At 52.6% G+C, this 19,630-nt stretch overlaps 1 non-coding gene across 1 annotated transcript; it reads left to right on the top strand.

Moving 5' to 3' along the window:
• The first annotated feature begins 1,501 nt into the window (after positions 1 to 1,501).
• On the top strand, positions 1,502 to 1,575 carry trnan-guu. Its single transcript has one exon. It is a non-coding gene; the product is annotated as a tRNA-Asn (tRNA).
• Positions 1,576 to 19,630: the final 18,055 nt, after the last annotated feature.

Raw genomic sequence — 19,630 nt, forward strand, 5'->3', positions numbered from 1 at the left:
ATTGCTTTATCGACCCTCTAAATCACATTTTGATTTGATGCTTGGCAAGTTCCGTTGCTCTTTGTTTTGTTTGGGCAGTGACCCGACCACGAGTGACTCCTTTTAAGTTATGCCTGAGTTTTTTTCTGTTCATTTATTAAGTTGATCAACCCCAAAAGACCATCGAGGGGTAACCAATTATCCCCAGCCAATAGCATCCAGGCAGGTTATAACAGCTCCTTTGTCAATAACAACAGAACAATGCTGCTTCGTTGGAACCAAGATAGTAACTGATTATCGTTGCAGGGAATGGTGAGTACCCGCTAAGCCATAACTTAAAATCTGTGGAAGAAGTGAGTGCCAGTGTGCTGGCCAAACACGCAAATTTGTTCATGTCAATTTCTGGGACTCGCATTGATCCCATTCTCAATCTTTACATTTGCACTGGCATTCCATAATTTTTAGTATTTACTAAGAGACCATTCAGTCCAATTGCTTTATGCTGGTATTTCTGCTTTGTATGAGCCTCCTACAATGAAACATTAAACTGAAACCTGACTGCTCTCACAGAATTGTTACGGCACAGAAGGAGGCTGTCATTATGTGCAAACATGCAGCTAATGAACACATAGAATAGGACACGACCAATGAGCAGTCAGGACACTCAGGGGTGGTATTTCACTATAAAAGGGATGAGGTACTCACACCCCACCTCTTTCCACAGACCAACATCTACAGAGTGAGACATCGCACCCCAGCACGTGGCTAAGAGCAAGGTTGGTTCAGTTAGACTGAGTTACTACATTATAGATTAGCAGAGAGTCGAACTCATTGAGAACTGTGCTAATAGTTCAATAAACACATTGAACTCAGTTCAAAGTCTGGAGCATCTTTTACTCAAAACTGCATCAAGTGGCAGCTTGTTTTTCCAAATTAAATAGCACATGCCAGGAGTCTGTTCAATCTAGTTAGTTCAATTCAGCAAGATCCGTGACGACCAGCGAATGTATACCGGCACAATGGAAAGGATTCAGGCTCCTCTCCAGCTCAGGACCTCCGGCAATCTCCGTGCCAACTGGCGGACATTCAAGCAGAAATTTTAGCTTTATGTCGAAGCATCAGACCTCAATGATGCATCTGATGCACGGAAGATAGCTCTTTTCCTCACCACAGTGGGTGATCATGCCTCAGAAATATTCAACTCCTTTCACTTTGCCGAAGACCAGGACAAGACGAAGTTTCAGACCATCCTGGACAAGTTTGACAGCCACTGTGAGGTGGACACCAACAAAATCTTAAAGCGCTACATATTCAAGCAGCGATTGCAAGGTAAAGATGAATCCTTCACCTCATATTTAACTAACCTTAGACTGCTAGCGCAATCCTGCAACTTCGGTAATATCACTGACTCTATGATCAGAGACCAAATCATTTTTGGAGTTCACTCTGATCCTCTGAGAGAGCAATTACTGAAGATGAAGCATATGACCCTGCCAGTCATGATTGAAACATGCACCAGTGGGTCTCTGTGGCGCAATCGGTTAGCGCGTTCGGCTGTTAACCGAAAGGTTGGTGGTTCAAGGCCACCCAGGGATGCTTCCTTTATGATTAAAACATGCAGAGTGCATGAGGACGTTAAAAATCGCTGTTCCCAGTACAAGACAGCAGAAAATGATAAACTAGCCTCCCACGAGGCGGAGAATGTGCAGGCCATCTCCCGGATGCAGTGCCTCAACATTGATGAAAGCGGCCATTTTGCGCGCTCTTCCCGGGGCCCGACGCATGTGCGATGCGAATGGGATACAGAAGTGGCCGAAACCCGCACTGTGCAGATGTCTGAGAACCGCACTGCGCATGTGCAATGATACACGGAGCGTCAGGACGCCGATGTCATGACGTGTTTGAACTGTGGTACCGCCCATTTAAAGAAACAATGCCCTGCAAGAGGCAGATGCCGTTTAAGCTGCAGGAAGCCAGGCCACTATGCAGCCCTGTGCAGATCTGCACCACCAATCAGGAGCCAGCGCTCCCAATTCCGACGACGGCACATCCGGAATGTGCAACAACGCCTACTGGGTTCTGATCCTGGCAGTGCAACGGATCCAGGTGATGAATGCCTGGACAACGCCAACCGCGTGGGCATTATTACAACGTGTGAATATGCCACACCAGACACATTGCAAGTCCGATCCATCCTAACTGTAGATTCCGAGGACGAATGGCGAGCAGTGTTGAAGGTCAACCACTGCCTCATTCTGTTTAAGCTGGACCAACCTCCTCTCACAGGCAAACTTCAGATGCATTAAGAAGCCTCCCCATGGTCCTTCCAGCTGTCTGCAAGCTCCTGGATTACAACGGGAATGCCATCACGGCACTGGGATTCTGCCATCTGCACGTATCCAACCGACACACACAAGCACGGTTACACTTTGAAATTGTTAAACCAGACAGGGCATCCCTACTAGGTGTGCACGCCTGCAAGCAGCTGAACCTCATTCAAAGGGTTTACACCAGGGGTGGGCAAACTACGGCCCGCGGGCCGCATGCGGCCCGCCAAAGGTATTTCTGCGGCCCACCAAGTCATTAAAAAAAAAAAAAAAAAATTTTTTTTTTAAAAAAATTTTTTATTTAAAAAAAAACATTTTTTTTTAAGGTTAATGCTTGGGTTACTTACTGGTATAGGGTGGATACGTTGACTTGAGTAGGGTGATCATTGCTCGGCACAACGTCGAGGGCCGAAGGGCATGTTCTGTGCTGTTCTATGTTCTATATGAGGCGCCCAGAATCATAACCGGGTGAAGTAATTATTTTACTTAATATACTATGCGGCCCTTTGTGAATTGTGAATTTCTGAATGTGGCCCTTTCACGGAAAAGTTTGCCCACCCCTGGTTTACACCATGACATCCTCCCATGTGGATCTTCAGGCCGGCATCAGCGACATCCTCGCCTAGTATCCAGATATGTTCAACGGGATGGACATGCTGCCATATCGATACAAGATTCTGCTACGACCTGATGCCAAGCCAGTGGTCCGGCTCAACTCCTGATAAACAGGGACCTGTGGACGACACTTCCAGCCATACACCTGCCCAACCTGGATTACCTCCCGGTGCTGCAGAAGATGCAGCAGCTCAGAGACCGTCAAAAGCAAGGCTATGATGGCCAACAAAACATAAAAAAAGGGAGATGTAATGATATGCAAACATGCAGCTAATGAATACATAGAGTAGGACACGACCAATGAGGAGTCAGTTCACTCAGGGGTAGTATCTCACTGTAAAAGGGATGAGGCACTCACACCCCGCCTCTTTCCACAGACCAACATCTACAGAATGAGACAGGCAGTATCCTCAGCATCACACCCAGCATGTGGCTTAGAGCAAGGCTGGTTCAGTTAGACTGAGTTACTACATTTAGATTAGCAGAGAGTCGAACTCATTGAGAACGGTGCTAATAGTTTAATAAAACACATTGAACTGACTTCAAAGTCTGGAGCATCTTTTACTCAAAGCTGCATCAACTGGCAGCTTGTGCTATTCCAAATTACATAACACAACAGATGCCATTCGGCCCATCGTGACTGCACCGACACTCCAAACGAGCATTGTGACTTAGTGTCATTACCCTGCCTTTTCCCCATACCCCTGCACATTGCTTCTATTCAATAATCATCTAATATCCTCTTGAATGCATCGATTGAACCTGCCTCCACCACACTGCCAGGCAGTTCATTCCTTACCCGAACCAATCACTGTGTGAAAAGGGCTTTTCTCAGATCACATTTACTTCTTTTGAAAATCAAATTAAATCTGTGCCCTCTCGTTCTTGATCCTTTTAGGAGCAGGAACAGTGGGTGGGATTCTCTCAGCCCAGGACCGAGCCGGAAAATCTCCGCGACCAGCGTGAATCGCGCCACGTCGCCCAGACCCAGAGAGCAGAGAATCGGTCTCATTGGCGCCAGCACGGTCAGCGCGGCACCGGCTGGGGGCTGCTCTACAGGGCCCCCCTGGCAATTATCGGCCCTGCATTGGCCAAATGGCCGTGTCAAAAAACCCGAGTCCCGCCAGCGCCGTTCACACCTGCCCTCAGCCGGCGGGGTCACAGCATGGAAGAGTCGGGGGGGCTGCTTGTGGGGGTGGAAGGGGGGTCTGAACCCAGAGGGGGCCTCCGATGTGGTCTGGCCCGCGATCGGGGCCCAACAATCGGCGGGCCGGCCTCTCTGCCTGGGGGCCTCCTTTCTTCCGCACTGGCCCCTGTAGCCCTGCGCCATGTTGCTTCAGGGCCGGCATGGAGAAGGGAAACACTGCGCATGCGTGGGTTGGCGCCGGCCCCACTGCGCATGCGCGGGTTGGCGCTGGCCCCACTATGCATGCGCGGACCCCGCGTCGCCCAGTGCACGTCAGGATCAGCAGCTGGAGCGGCGTGGGCCGCTCCAGTGCCGTGCTGGCCCCATGTAGGGGGTAGAATTGCTGATCCTGAGGCTGTGTTGAAGCCGTCTCCCACAGCACTATTTCGAAGAAGAACATGGGGCGGGATTCTCCAATAATGGGGCTATTTTCACACTCCAGCGTCAAATCGGGGGTGTTTCTTCAAGAAAGTCCAGAGTGATTCTCCCACCTAAAGGGGGCTAGCAGGGCCCCGGAGTACTCCTCGCAGCTCTGCCTGTCGATAGAGGGCCCTGCACTTCTGGTCGGGAGTCCACACATGCACACGGCAGCCACCTTCAGCGGCCACCTCGCGCGATATGGCACACTCACATCGCGGGGTAGCCCCGTAAATATAGCCCCCCCGTGATCGCACACGCCTGTGGATCGGTAGCCCCCGATCGCTAGCCTGGCCATCCCTGAGCCCCCCTCCCAGTGAAGGATCTCCCCATCCCCTACCAGGGCAGCTGTTTCAGGTAGGCAAAACAAACCAAGCCGTTGGGAACTTGGCCAGCTTTCATTGGTGAATCGCGGGGGGCGGCCTCTGTTAATGGCCGTGTAGACAGCGCAGGAGTGGCGTTGCGCCTGTTTTCCGCGTCAACGCCCATTCGCCGCCCGTGCCGATCACGATTTTGGCGCGGAGGTTCAGAGAATCCCGCCCAAGGAAGTTCTCTCTGTTGTCCTGACCAACAATTAGACCCATCAACATCAAAAATGCAGATTATCATGTCGTAATTATGGTCACATTACTTCATTGGCTGGCCATGAAAAGCGTTATAAAAATTCAAGTCATTTTTTCTATTGTTCACCTTCCTTTATCCCATCCGATTAATAGGTTCCAATTTTTCCTATCATATGAACTCATTCAGCTCCCACTCTGCGATGCATTGATGTGATTATATTCACCTACTCTTTGCGATAGCTGGTTCCACATTCAGGATCCTCCACTTTATAAAGAATATGCTCTTTTCATCAACATACATAGGTATTGGAACAATGAAAGTACAGTGCTGCAACCAGGTATTTACACAGTACAGAGATGTGAATGGCACTTACACTCTGACTTCAGGAACATTGGGGCAGCTTGGTGGCACAGTGCCAGGGACTGTGTTCAATTCTGGCCTTGGATGACTGTTTGTGTGGAGTTTGCAAGTTCTCCTCATGTCTGCATGGGGGTGCCCCTGATTACTCCAACAGTCCAAAGATGTGCAGGTTAGGTGGATTGGCCATGATCACTTAGTGTCCAAATGGTTAGGTGAAGTTACGAGGATAGGGTGGGGGCGTGAGCCTATGTAGGGTATCTTTTGGAGGGTTGGTGCAGACTCGATGAGCCGAATGGCCTCCTTTGGCTGTATGATTTCTATTTCTATGTTTCATGCCCCCCTGAATGTACACCTCAACGGGTTCAAGTTTATAAATAGAGGTTTGACGATATGATCAGCCAAGATCTGATTGAATGGCGGAGCAGGCTCGAGGGGCCATATGGCCTACTCCTGCTCCTAGTTCTTATGTTCTTATGTTAACGCTGAAGTCAACAGAAAAACTTCAAGGGATAAAGTCAAATATAGGTGAATATATTTCTAATTTCACCCCTTGACCAACCGACCTTCAGTAGAAAGTTCATGGAAACACAACAGGGTGAACACTGTTTATCCCATTTCTCTGGAGTTCAGGCAAACCGTCCATTGATGTTATGACGGACACAGCAGATGGCTTCAGATTATTTAGGATTTCCCACATCAGCAATCTCAGTGAGATCTGATTGTTTTAATTAGTTTATCAAGTATCTAACTTATCTTAGTGTCTTTATAGCTTTTTTGACCTTACCTTATAAATGTCATTTTACCATGTTAATTTTCTAATATCGACCTTGTAAATAAAAAAATATTTAATACGTCCGCTATTCAGATGTCATTACCTGAAAGTTTGGCGTGTTTACGCACCGTATCCCAATACTGATTTTTCTTTTTCTATTTATGTGTCTGTGGAACAATTTTCCATTTCTTTTAATTTTCCTCGATGATTTACTTATGTAATTTTTCTTTGTTTTTCTTATTGATTTTTTTCCTCTTTTCTTAGGTAAGGACATCAAGGATATGAAGCAAAGGGAATGGTGTTGAGGTGTAAATCAGCCATAGGGAGTGATACCATTCACAGAATCACTCCTTCACCTTATCCCAGCTTCCCGCCCTTCATAAATGTCACATATCCTTCAATATTTAGGTCCCAACCGATGTCATCCTATAGCTATGTCTCTGTCATCCTATAGCTACGTCTCTGTAATGGCTATCAGATCATACTTATTTATTTCGATCTGCGCTGTCAGTTCATCTGAGTTCTTCAGCCGGGAATCTCCCATCTGGTGGGGATGTGAATGTGGAATGTTTCCCGCTGTGGCAGCTGCTGGGAAATCATGCCAAATCTTCCAGTCCCGACCTTATTAATTATCCACTTGGCTGTTTCACGCCATATTCACTGACAGGTGGGGCAGACCTGGGTGTCATTGAGTCCACTGTCCTATCCGGGCACTATATTAAGAAGGCGGCCAAACATCACTGACCCACTATTGAAGAAAGAAGGTGGGCCTCCTGAAAATGAAGGTAGATCTCCAGGAGCTCTCTGAGATTTGCAGGTGGGCCTCCTGAAAATGAAGGTAGATCTCCAGGAGCTCTCTGAGATTAGCAGGTGGGCCTCCTGAAAATGAAGGTCGATCTCCAGGATCTCTCTGAGACTAGAAGGTGGGCCTCCTGAAAATGAAGGTAGATCTCCAGGAGCTCTCTGAGATTAGCAGGTGGGCCTCCTGAAAATGAAGATAGATCTCCGGGAGCTCTCTGAGACTAGAAGATGGCCCTTCCCAGGTCACCTCATGTGGATGGTCCAGCTGTGGATGCTCACCCCACCCAGTGCTGTGATGTTCCAGGTCGAGGGCTTGCAGACTGCCTCCATCCTGAATTCTGGAGACAGCCCAGGCATTGTTCAGATTAGTTCCGATATCTCCACGCTACATCTTCAGAACGCGTTTTCACACTGGTCTCATTGAGAATCTTGCATGGGGAAATTGGACCTTCATCTACATCCCATTAGCGTGAAGGAAATGATGTTCACACTGTCCTCTGGTGGGGTTTCTGACCCGCCATGGGGGGATGGGGAACGGGGGGGGGGGGGGGGGGGGGGGGTCACTAGCAGAAGATCCCGCTGTACATTCACAGCAACATGAATCCAATTTCAGACCATCCTCCCATATTCTCTTCCACCCCTGCCATCGAAAACACTGGCAGGGAATTGGGATGACCGTATCACTAAGGATAACCACAACCCCTCAGAGATTTTAGTTTTGTCATTTTATTATTTTTGGAACATCTAGTCTTAGCTGCTGATTTTCTCTTAGATTTGTCCTCTCTGTCCCTTCCTGTCACGATCTGTTTCTCATTTTGCACATTAGTACCTTTATCCCTTGTGCTGTCTCTACTCTTTGATTTACCACACCTTCCCACATATGATCCTTTGCCCCACTTACTTAATCTACAATGTTCTATATTTCCCTAGTTATAAAACTTGCTGGAACACCAGCCTCAGCACGGTTCAGGTGTGGATTGTTCTAATGGTACAGCCCCAACTTCCCCCAGTGTGATGAATGTAGGAATTTTTATATAGATTGTATTCTATATGTCTGTTATAGTAATGTTATTAAACACCTGGGTTAAAGTATTTTTTTTTCTGTTGCAGCAATATTTTGTTAATATCCTGGTTAATATACAGGCAGACATTGAGTCTGCAAATGTGCAACTAAGCTGTCGTAAAAGTGAGATCATCATTCATTCCAACTATGTATATTGTTTACCTGTATGGGAGGAACTGAACTTTGTTTATACAAAGAAGGTTCCCTGGGGTTTAGATAATTGAGGAGTTGCGATTATCCTCAGTAAGATGGTCATAACTCAGTTAGTGGGATAGACACGATGTTATTAATGGGAGGAGCCAGGTCTGTAGCAGGCTGTTTAGTTTGAATTGTGGCTGGGTGCTTTGAGCTGAGCAACAGTTTTTGCAAATGGCTGTTCTCTCACACAAACGTTTTCTCTATCTCTCTCCTCAAGCAGTATTTCCAAGAAATCTCTATTCAAGTGGATAGCTGGTATCCCTGTGTTTGCTAACTCCATTTACATGTGACCCTTGACCTGTGATGGTTTTACTTAATTGGAGATAGAGAAGGTATCAGTTAGAAGCTAAAGTGTTTCTTTTTATTGTTAAGGATTGTTTTACTGTTAATTGTAAGCTATTTTATGTGATATGACGTACATTAATCCTGTGTTAATAATAATGTTTGTTTAAGATAAGAGGTACCTATTTGTCAGTGGAATCACTGCTGGAGCAAATTATCCTTTCCTCACAATTTAGAAAAAAATAAAGAAGTCTTTGGGGTTCGTATCCTGTTTCCTAAGGAATGTTACGGTCTAGTCTGAGATCATAACACTCTGAGGGTCGTGAGTCTTTGCAACTCGCTTCCTCAAAAGGCGGTGGAAGCAGAGTCTTTGAATATATTTAAGGCAAAGGTAGACAGGTTCTTGATAAGTAAGGGGGTGAAAGGTTATTTGGGGTAGGCAGGAGGTTACAGTCAAATCAGCCATCATCAGTAGAGTGGCCTATACCTGCTCATAATTCTTATATTCATATGTAATAAGTGAATGGTGAAACAGGCTCTGCTGTAATATGCCTTTAAGGGATAGCAGCGTGAGATCGCTTTAAAGACAGAATGTCACATGATCCAGCCTCAATTTCACTGTTGCCTGGAGATAACACACACACCTCTGACGTCATCATGATTTCTGTCCCCGACACTGTTTACATCTCTGGCCCAATTTTTAAGACTTTCTTTTTGTTTGACTTTCCCTCACTTGTTATCGACCCGGTCAACACCCTGGTCACTCGCCCCTCCCCCCGGTCCACACCCTGGTCACTCGCCCCTCCCCCCGGTCCACACCCTGGTCACTCGCCCCTCCCCCCGGCCCACACCCTGGTCACTCGCCTCTCCCCCCGGTCCACACCCTGGTCACTCGCCCCTCCCCCCGGCCCACACCCTGGTCACTCGCCCCTCCCCCCGGTCCACACCCTGATCACTCGCCTCTCCCCCCGGCCCACACCCTGGTCACTCGCCTCTCCCCCCGGTCAACACCCTGGTCACTCGCCCCTCCCCCCGGTCCACACCCTGGTCACTCGCCTCTCCCCCCAGTCCACACCCTGGTCACTCGCCCCTCCCCCCGGTCCACACCCTGGTCACTCGCCCCTCCCCCCGGTCCACACCCTGGTCACTCGCCTCTCCCCCCGGCCCACACCCTGGTCACTCACCTCTCCCCCCGGTCCACACCCTGGTCACTCGCCTCTCCCCCCGGCCCACACCCTGGTCACTCGCCTCTCCCCCCGGTCCACACCCTGGTCACTCGCCTCTCCCCCCGGTCCACACCCTGGTCACTCGCCTCTCCCCCCGGTCCACACCCTGGTCACTCGCCTCTCCCCCCCTGGTCCACACCCTGGTCACTCGCCCCTCCCCCCGGTCCACACCCTGGTCACTCGCCTCTCCCCCCGGCCCACACCCTGGTCACTCGCCTCCCCCCGGTCCACACCCTGGTCACTCACCTCTCCCCCCCTGGTCCACACCCTGGTCACTCGCCTCTCCCCCCGGCCCACACCCTGGTCACTCGCCTCTCCCCCCGGTCCACACCCTGGTCACTCGCCTCTCCCCCCGGTCCACACCCTGGTCACTCGCCTCTCCCCCCGGCCCACACCCTGGTCACTCGCCTCTCTCCCCGGTCCACACCCTGGTCACTCGCCTCTCCCCCCGGTCCACACCCTGGTCACTCGCCTCTCTCCCCGGTCCACACCCTGGTCACTCGCCTCTCCCCCCGGTCCACACCCTGGTCACTCGCCTCTCCCCCCGGTCCACACCCTGGTCACTCGCCTCTCCCCCCGGTCCACACCCTGGTCACTCGCCTCTCCCCCCGGTCCACACCCTGGTCACTCGCCTCTCCCCCCCTGGTCCACACCCTGGTCACTCGCCTCTCCCCCCGGTCCACACCCTGGTCACTCACCTCTCCCCCCCTGGTCCACACCCTGGTCACTCGCCTCTCCCCCCGGTCCACACCCTGGTCACTCGCCTCTCCCCCCGGTCCACACCCTGGTCACTCGCCTCTCCCCCCGGTCCACACCCTGGTCACTCGCCTCTCCCGCCGGTCTACACCCTGGTCACTCGCCTCTCCCCCCGGTCCACACCCTGGTCACTCGCCTCTCCCGCCGGTCTACACCCTGGTCACTCGCCCCTCCCGCCGGTCCACACCCTGGTCACTCGCCTCTCCCCCGGTCTACACCCTGGTCGCTCGCCTCTCCCCCCGGTCCACACCCTGGTCACTCGCCCCTCCCCCCGGTCCACACCCTGGTCACTCGCCCCTCCCCCCGGTCCACACCCTGGTCACTCGCCTCTCCCCCCGGTCTACACCCTGGTCACTCACCTCTCCCGCTGGTCCACACCCTGGTCACTCGCCTCCCCCCCCGGTCCCCACCCTGGTCACTCGCCTCTCCCCCCCTGGTCCACACCCTGGTCACTCGCCTCTCCTCCCGGCCCACACCCTGGTCACTCGCCTCTCCTCCCCGGTCCACACCCTGGTCACTCGCCTCTCCCGCCGGTCTACACCCTGGTCACTCGCCTCTCCCCCCGGTCCACACCCTGGTCACTCGCCTCTCCCCCCCCCGGTCTACACCCTGGTCACTCGCCTCTCCCCCCGGTCCACACCCTGGTCACTCGCCCCACCCGCCGGTCCACACCCTGGTCACTCGCCCCTCCCCCCGGTCCACACCCTGGTCACTCGCCTCTCCTCCCTGGCCCACACCCTGGTCACTCGCCTCTCCTCCCTGGCCCACACCCTGGTCACTCGCCTCTCCCCCCGGTCCACACCCTGGTCACTCACCTCTCCCCCCGGTCCACACCCTGGTCACTCGCCCCTCCCCCCGGTCCACACCCTGGTCACTCACCTCTCCCGCCGGTCCACACCCTGGTCACTCGCCTCTCCCCCCGGTCCACACCCTGGTCACTCGCCTCTCCCCCCGGTCCACACCCTGGTCACTCGCCTCTCCCCCCGGTCCACACCCTGGTCACTCGCCTCTCCCCCTGGTCCACACCCTGGTCACTCGCCTCTCCCCCCCGGCCCACACCCTGGTCACTCGCCTCTCCCCCTGGTCCACACCCTGGTCACTCGCCTCTCCCGCCGGTCCACACCCTGGTCACTCACCTCTCCCGCCGGTCCACACCCTGGTCACTCTCCTCTCCCCCCGGTCCACACCCTGGTCACTCACCTCTCCCCCCGGCCCACACCCTGGTCACTCGCCCCTCCCCCCGGCCCACACCCTGGTCACTCACCTCTCCCCCCGGTCAACACCCTGGTCACTCGCCTCTCCCCCCGGCCCACACACTGGTCACTCGCCCCTCCCCCCAGTCCACACCCTGGTCACTCGCCTCTCCCGCCGGTCCACACCCTGGTCACTCGCCTCTCCCCCCGGTCCACACCCTGGTCACTCGCCTCTCCCCCTGGTCCACACCCTGGTCACTCGCCTCTCCCCCCGGCCCACACCCTGGTCACTCGCCTCTCCCCCTGGTCCACACCCTGGTCACTCGCCTCTCCCGCCGGTCCACACCCTGGTCACTCTCCTCTCCCCCCGGTCCACACCCTGGTCACTCGCCTCTCCCCCCAGTCCACACCCTGGTCACTCGCCTCTCCCGCTGGTCCACACCCTGGTCACTCACCTCTCCCCCGGCCCACACACTGGTCACTCACCTCTCCCCCCCTGGTCCACACCCTGGTCACTCGCCCCTTCCCCCGGTCCACACCCTGGTCACTCGCCTCTCCCCCTGGCCCACACCCTGGTCACTCGCCCCTCCCCCCGGTCCACACCCTGGTCACTCACCTCTCCCGCCGGTCCACACCCTGGTCACTCGCCTCTACCCCCAGCCCACACCCTGGTCACTCGCCTCTACCCCCGGCCCACACCCTGAACACTCGCCCTCCCCCTGGTCCACACCCTGGTCACTCGCCCCTCCCCCCGGTCCACACCCTGGTCACTCGCCCTCCCCCTGGTCCACACCCTGGTCACTCGCCCCTCCCCCCGGTCCACACCCTGGACACTCGCCCTCCCCCTGGTCCACACCCTGGACACTCGCCCTCCCCCTGGTCCACACCCTGGTCACTCGCATCTCCCCCCGGCCCACACCCTGGTCACTCACCTCTCCCCCCGGCCCACATCCTGGTCACTCACCTCTCCCCCCGGCCCACACCCTGGTCACTCACCTCCCCCCGGCCCACACCCTGGTCACTCACCCCTACCCCCGGCGCACACCCTGGTCACTCACCTCTCCCCCCGGCCCACACCCTGGTCACTCCCCTCTCCCCCCGGCCCACACCCTGGTCACTCGCCTCTACCCCCGGCCCACACCCTGGTCACTCGCCTCTCCCGCCGGTCCACACCCTGGTCACTGGCCTCTCCCCCCGGTCCATAAGACCATAAGACATAGGAGCGGAAGTAAGGCCATTCGGCCCATCGAGTCCACTCCACCATTCAATCATGGTTGATTTCAACTCCATTTACCCGCTCTCTCCCCATAGCCCTTAATTCCTCGAGAAATCAAGAATTTATCAATTTCTGTCTTAAAGACACTCAATGTCCCGGCCTCCACCGCCCTCTGTGGCAATGAATTCCACAGACCTACCACTCTCTGGCTGAAGAAATTTCTCCTCATCTCTGTTCTAAAGTGACTCCCTTTTATTCTAAGGCTGTGCCCCCGCGTCCTAGTCTCCCCTACTAATGGAAACAACTTCCCTACGTCCATCCTATCCAAGCCATTCATTATCTTGTACGTTTCTATTAGATCTCCCCTCAACCTCCTAAACTCCAATGAATATAATCCCACGATCCTCAGACGTTCATCGTATGTTAAGCCTACCATTCCTGGGATCATCCGTGTGAATCTCCGCTGGACCCGCTCCAGTGCCAGTATGTCCTTCCTGAGGTGTGGGGCCCAAAATTGCTCACAGTATTCTAAATGGGGCCTAACTAGTGCTTTATAAAGCCTCAGAAGTACATCCCTGCTTTTATATTCCAAGCCTCTTGAGATAAATGACAACATTACATTTGCTTTCTTAATTACGGACTCAACCTGCAAGTTTACCTTTAGAGAATCCTGGACTAGGACTCCCAAGTCCCTTTGCACTTTAGCATTATGAATTTTGTCACCGTTTAGAAAATAGTCCATGCCTCTATTCTTTTTTCCATAGTGCAAGACCTCGCACTTGCCCACGTTGAATTTCATCAGCCACTTCTTGGACCATTCTCCTAAACTGTCTAAATCTTTCTGCAGCCTCCCCACCTCCTCAATACTACCTGCCCCTCCACCTATCTTTGTATCATCGGCAAACTTGGCCAGAATGCCCCCAGTCCCGTCATCTAGATCGTTAATATATAAAGAGAACAGCTGTGGCCCCAACACTGAACCCTGCGGGACACCACTTGTCACCGGTTGCCATTCCGAAAAAGAACCTTTTATCCCAACTCTCTGCCTTCTGTCTGACAGCCTGGTCACTCGCCCCTCCCCCTGGTCCACACCCTGGTCACTCGCCCCTCCCCCCGGTCCACACCCTGGTCACTCGCCCCTCCCCCCGGTCCACACCCTGGTCACTCGCCTCTCCCGCCGGTCCACACCCTGGTCACTCGCCTCTCCTGCCGGTCCACACCCTGGTCACTCGCCTCTCCCGCCGGTCCACACCCTGGTCACTCGCCTCTCCCCCCGGTCCACACCCTGGTCACTCACCTCTCCCCCCGGCCCACACCCTGGTCACTCGCCTCTCCTCCCGGCCCACACCCTGGTCACTCACCTCTCCTGACTGAGCTAAGCCGGTGCTGGTCCGCTCGCTGCGCTGTCCTACTCACAGAATGGCAGGCTCTACGCTGCAGTCTCAACGCCTGAGAACCCTCTGCTTCCTAGCTCTTTCTTTGAACACTATCCAGGCACTGTGCCTTCAAAGCTTTTCCATGCAGCCACCATGTTGTGGCTTCAATGCTCTATGACATTTCAACTCTGCTGCGGACTGACCAGACTGTCGAGGGTTGTCTCGCACCAGTAGCACAATCTAAAACTAGTTGCCATTTGCACCAATAACTAATCCTGGCTGGGCACAGTGCCATTTAGAATGAGCGATTGCTGCACACCATGGTTGCGTGCATTATAATAATATAAAAGGCAATACTGATAGAGATTGTGCAAATGCATTGTGTGTTCATGCATTAAAGAATGGGCACATTGATTGATTGAGTGATTGATTGATGGATATTTATTGTCACTCGTACTGAAGTACAGTGAAAAGTATTTTTCTGCGGCCAAGGGAACGTACACAGTACGTGCAAGATAGACAAAAGAATAATCAACAGAGTACATTGAAAAATGGTACATCGGGCAGCACGGTGGCCTAGTGGTTAGCACAACCGCCTCACGGCGCTGAGGTCCCAGGTTCGATCCCGGCTCTGGGTCACTGTCCGTGTGGAGTTTGCACATTCCCCCCGTGTCTGTGTGGGTTTCGCCCCCACGACCCAAAAACGTGCAAGCTAGGTGGATTGGCCACGCTAAATTGCCCCTTAATTGAAAAAATGATTGGGTACACTAAATTAAAAAAAAAAGAAAAATGGTACATCGACAAAAAATGATTGGTTACAGTGCGAAACAAGGGCAAACAAGAGCAGCATAGGGCGTTGTGAATAGTGTTCTTGCAGAGAACAAATCAGTCCAAGGGGGAGTCGTTGAGGAGTCTTGCAGCTGTGGGGAAGAAACTATTCCTATGTCTGGATGTGCGGGTCTTCAGATTTCTGTACCTTCTGCCTGATGGAAGGGTCTGGAAGAAGGCAATGCCTGTGTGGGAGGGGTCTCTGATAATGCTGTCTGCCTTTCTGAGGCAGCGGGAGGTTTAGACAGAATCAATGTTGGGGTGGCAACCTTGTGTGATACGCTGGGCTGAGTTCACCACAGTCTGCAGTTTCTCGCGACCTTGGACCGAGTAGTTGCCATACCAGGCTGTGATGTAGCCAGATAGGATGCTTTCTGTAGAAGTTTGTGAGAGTCGGTGCAGACATGCTGAATTTCTTTAGCATACGTCGATAGAAAGCTTGAAGGCACCAGAGCTGCAGGGCTGTGTGTGCTGTCTCCTGCTCCAGGCCAAAGTGAACTGAGGCCACATCACATGGCGCACTTCCCGTCAAGTGAGGCCATGTATGAATGGCTACATGTGCCTGTTCTTAATAAGTGATGCCAGAATGTATTTGCACAATCCCTTTTGAATGATTGGTGCCTTTGATATCATTGCAACGCATACAACTAGTCTGCGGGATTGAGTGGCCTCCTCCTGTGCCTAATGTTTCGAAGCTCTTAACGCACACCAAGATCAGAGCCAGTTCTTATCTGCTGAAAATTATACTGCTCGAAAATATCAAACACTTTTTCTGGAAAATCAGTAAAAGCTTTTATCTGACAGTAAGTACAGGATCGTAAGCGATCTGTTTTTGTGCTGCATCGTCCTGTTTCGAATGTAAATTATATATTTCTACCCCTCGCTGACAGGGAGATGTGTTAAATTAGAATGTATGCTTTCAAGATGTCCCTTTATCATTTAGAGTTAATGGGGCCGCTTTTCACCAGGTACTTGTTATCTTGAATTACTTTTCTTCATCAAAGACCAAAAATAACAACAACTTCCTTTTACATAACACCCTTCACACAGAAGGAAAACCAACACAAAGTGCTTCCTGGAGGCATGATAGCAGAAATTCTTTATCCCAGAGGGTTTTTCTCTTATCCGTTTATGGGATGTGGACGTCGCTGGCTGGGGCAGCATTTATGCCCATCCCTGAGAGCATTTAAGAGTCAACCATACTGCTGTGTGTCTGGAGTCACAGCCGCTCCGATGCCGGCTGCCGAATTCTCTAGCGCCTATTTTCGGGTGGGGGCAGGGATCACGCCACGCCAGTCGGGGGCCATTGGCAGCTGCCTCCCAGGCGATTCTCCGGGCCCCGAGGGGCCGAGCAACCACCCGTTTTCGGCCAGTTCTGCCGGCGTGAATAGACATGGTCCATCCCGACGGGACCTGGCTTGGAGGGAGGAGTCCTTGGGGGGCCCCCACAGTGACCTGGCCCGTGATCGGGGCCCACCGATCTGCGGGTGGGCCTGCGCCATGGGGGCACTCTTTTCATCCGCACCGGCCTCTGTAAGGCTCCGCCATGGCCGGTGCGGAGAAGAAACCCCCCTGCGCAGGAAACATGCTGGTGGTTCTGCACATGTGCCAGAACACGTTGGCAGTCCTGTGAATGGGTCAACTTGCGCCAGCCCGCGGCGACCCTTCGGTGCTGGTTGGCGTGGCGCCAACACCTCCTAGGTGTTGGTCCCCGGCCAGCCTAGTCCCCGGAAGGGCAGAGGATTCCGCAACTACCGGGCGGCCCAACGCCAGAGTGGTTCATACTGCTCTTGGCGCTGGTACAGGCCACACCGATTGCGGGAGAATCCTGCCCATGATTCCTGGGGCTGGATTCTCCACACCCCGATGCTAACATCGCGTTCAGCGCTGGGGCAGAGAATCGGCGAACCAGCGCCGGTCCAGATTTCATGCATGAAACTGAATTCTCCACACCCCCCCCCCGAAAAGCGGTGTACTCGGGGAGTATGGCGCGCCGCGTATCCACCACTGGATGCCATTGCCAGAGGCCTGCCCGCTATTTTACGCCCTCGACTGGCCGAATTCCCGACGGCGTGGATCACTCATGGTCCTGCCAGTTGGGATACTAGCATGGCGGCTGCCGACCCAGTCCACGGCCGCCATAGTTGGGGGCGGACCGATCAGAAAGCAGGGGGGCCTCATACGGGACTGGGCCTTCATTGTCCAGGTCAGGCGCACAGCCAATCGGAATCACTATTTCCGCGGTCCAGGTCCGCGGTCTGAGTCCGCCATGGAGTACGGCGCGGCTGCTAGAGGTCGCATCCATGCGCATGCGCGGCCTCTGACCCGGAAGTGCGGGAGGTCGTTTCGGCAGCTGGAGCTGCGAGCTCCACGACAGCTGCCTGCTAGCCGCCCCCCCCCCCCCCCCCCACCCCGTTCTGTGAATCTGTGGCCTTTTGACGCCAGTTTTTCTGGCATAAAAGACTACAGTGTTCACGACGACGTGGGGACATAGTCCCTGAAACGGAGAATCCAGCCCCTGATTTTTTTCATCCTGATTTTTTTCATTGAATTCAATTTTCACTATCTCCCACGGGATTTCAACCTGGGTCCCTGGACCAATGCTCTAGATCTCTGGATTACTAGTCCAGCAAAAATACCACAAAGCCACTGACTCTCCTAATGGATGCTCAATATTTCGATGCATTAAAGTTTGGGATCTTTGGTCTCTCAGGGAATCAAGTAATCTGGGGAGCGGGCAGGAAATTGGAGATCAAACCCAAGATCAACCATGATCGCATTTGTTCATGGGATGTGGGTGTTAAGGGCAACGTCAGCATTTGTTGCCCATCCCTAATTGCCCTGAAGAGCTATTCAGTGTCAACCCCATTGCTGTTGATCTGGAGTTATATCGTCCAGCCTTCTTTGCCTTAAGGACACTCGTGAACCAGATGGGTTTTTAGAACACAGAACATAGAACATTACAGCGCAGTACAGGCCCTTCGGCCCTCGATGTTGTGCAGACCTGTGAAACCACTCTAAAGCCCATCTACACTATTCCCTTATCATCCATATGTTTATCCAATGACAACAATCAATGATAGTTTCATGGTCACCATTACTGAGAATATCTTTCAATTCCAGATTCTTTTTAATTCATTGAATTTATGATATTAATTCAATTTAAGTTCCACCAGCTGCTGTGGTGGGGTTTTAACCCCGCGTCCCCAAAGCATTAGCCTGGGCCTCTGGATTACTCGTCCAGTGACACTGCCACAAGCCTGCTATCTCCTGCTGCTGAATGGCTGAGTAGGCTCAATGAGCTAAATGGCCCTTTCCTGCTCCAATGTTTCTGTCTAATGCAGACAACATTCTCAAAAAGCCACAATAAATAATAGTAGCTTTGACATGACAAGCGAGCCGAAGGAGGGCAAAGGGAATACTTCAAGGGTACCCTCAAATCGTCCTTGAAAAAGTACAACATCCCCAAAGACTCCTGGATATTTCTGGCCCAAGACTGCCTGAGGTGGAGGAAAGGTATCCCGGGAAGGAGCTGAACACCTGGAGCTTCAACGCCAAGAGCAAACTGAAGCCAAGCGTTGCCAGTGAAAGGAGCGGGTAGCAACCTGGGCGCCCCACCCACCCCCACCCACCCACTCCTCCAACCACCATCTGCCCCACCTGTGACAGAGACTGTCGGTCACGCATTGGACCCGTCAGTCGCCTGAGAACTCATTTTTAGTGTGGAAGCAAATCATCCTCGACTCCGAGGGCCTGCCTAAGAAGATAAATATGACTCAAATGCAGCTGTCGTTCTGCCTTCACATCACTGCCACGTCTGATGGATTTACTGCAATGAATCCTGTCCTCTGAATTTATAGATAAAGATTGGTGGAATTTAGGTGACAATATGAATTGAATCGGATTAACATCTTCAAGGAGGACACCTTTAAAAGCCTCCAATTCAGTTTAATAACAGTACAAATCCTTCAACCTCCAGTATCATTATGCTGTTAATGATACTGCTACGTCAAGAGAAACATTGTGTAGTGATATGCATCACTGTATATACACGAGGGGTTAATGCAAATACACTACAACTAAGTAACCACTAGAGGGAGCACCAGAGATGTCATGACATGCAGATGTGCAACCAATGGGTCATTAGAACAGGACACAACCAATGGGTAATCAGGACACCCAGAGGTGGCATTACCACAAGAGGGCACTACACGACCCATATAAAAAGGACAAGGCGCACAGGCTCTGCCTCTTCCACCGGCAGAAACCAAGAGAGCAGGACAGGGTGGATTATCAGCAACATCACATGGTCAAGAGCAAGCTTATATAGTTAGCCGCATAGACTGAGTTACGAGAGGCAGGTTAGTAGAGTGTCGAACTCAATCAAGAGCATTGTTAATTATTCAATAAATACTTTAAACCTATCTCCGAGTCCGAAGCATCTTTCAGCAGAGCCGACATCAAGTGGCAG

Source organism: Scyliorhinus canicula, chromosome 16, assembly GCF_902713615.1.
Source record: "Scyliorhinus canicula chromosome 16, sScyCan1.1, whole genome shotgun sequence".
Taxonomy (NCBI): domain Eukaryota; kingdom Metazoa; phylum Chordata; class Chondrichthyes; order Carcharhiniformes; family Scyliorhinidae; genus Scyliorhinus; species Scyliorhinus canicula.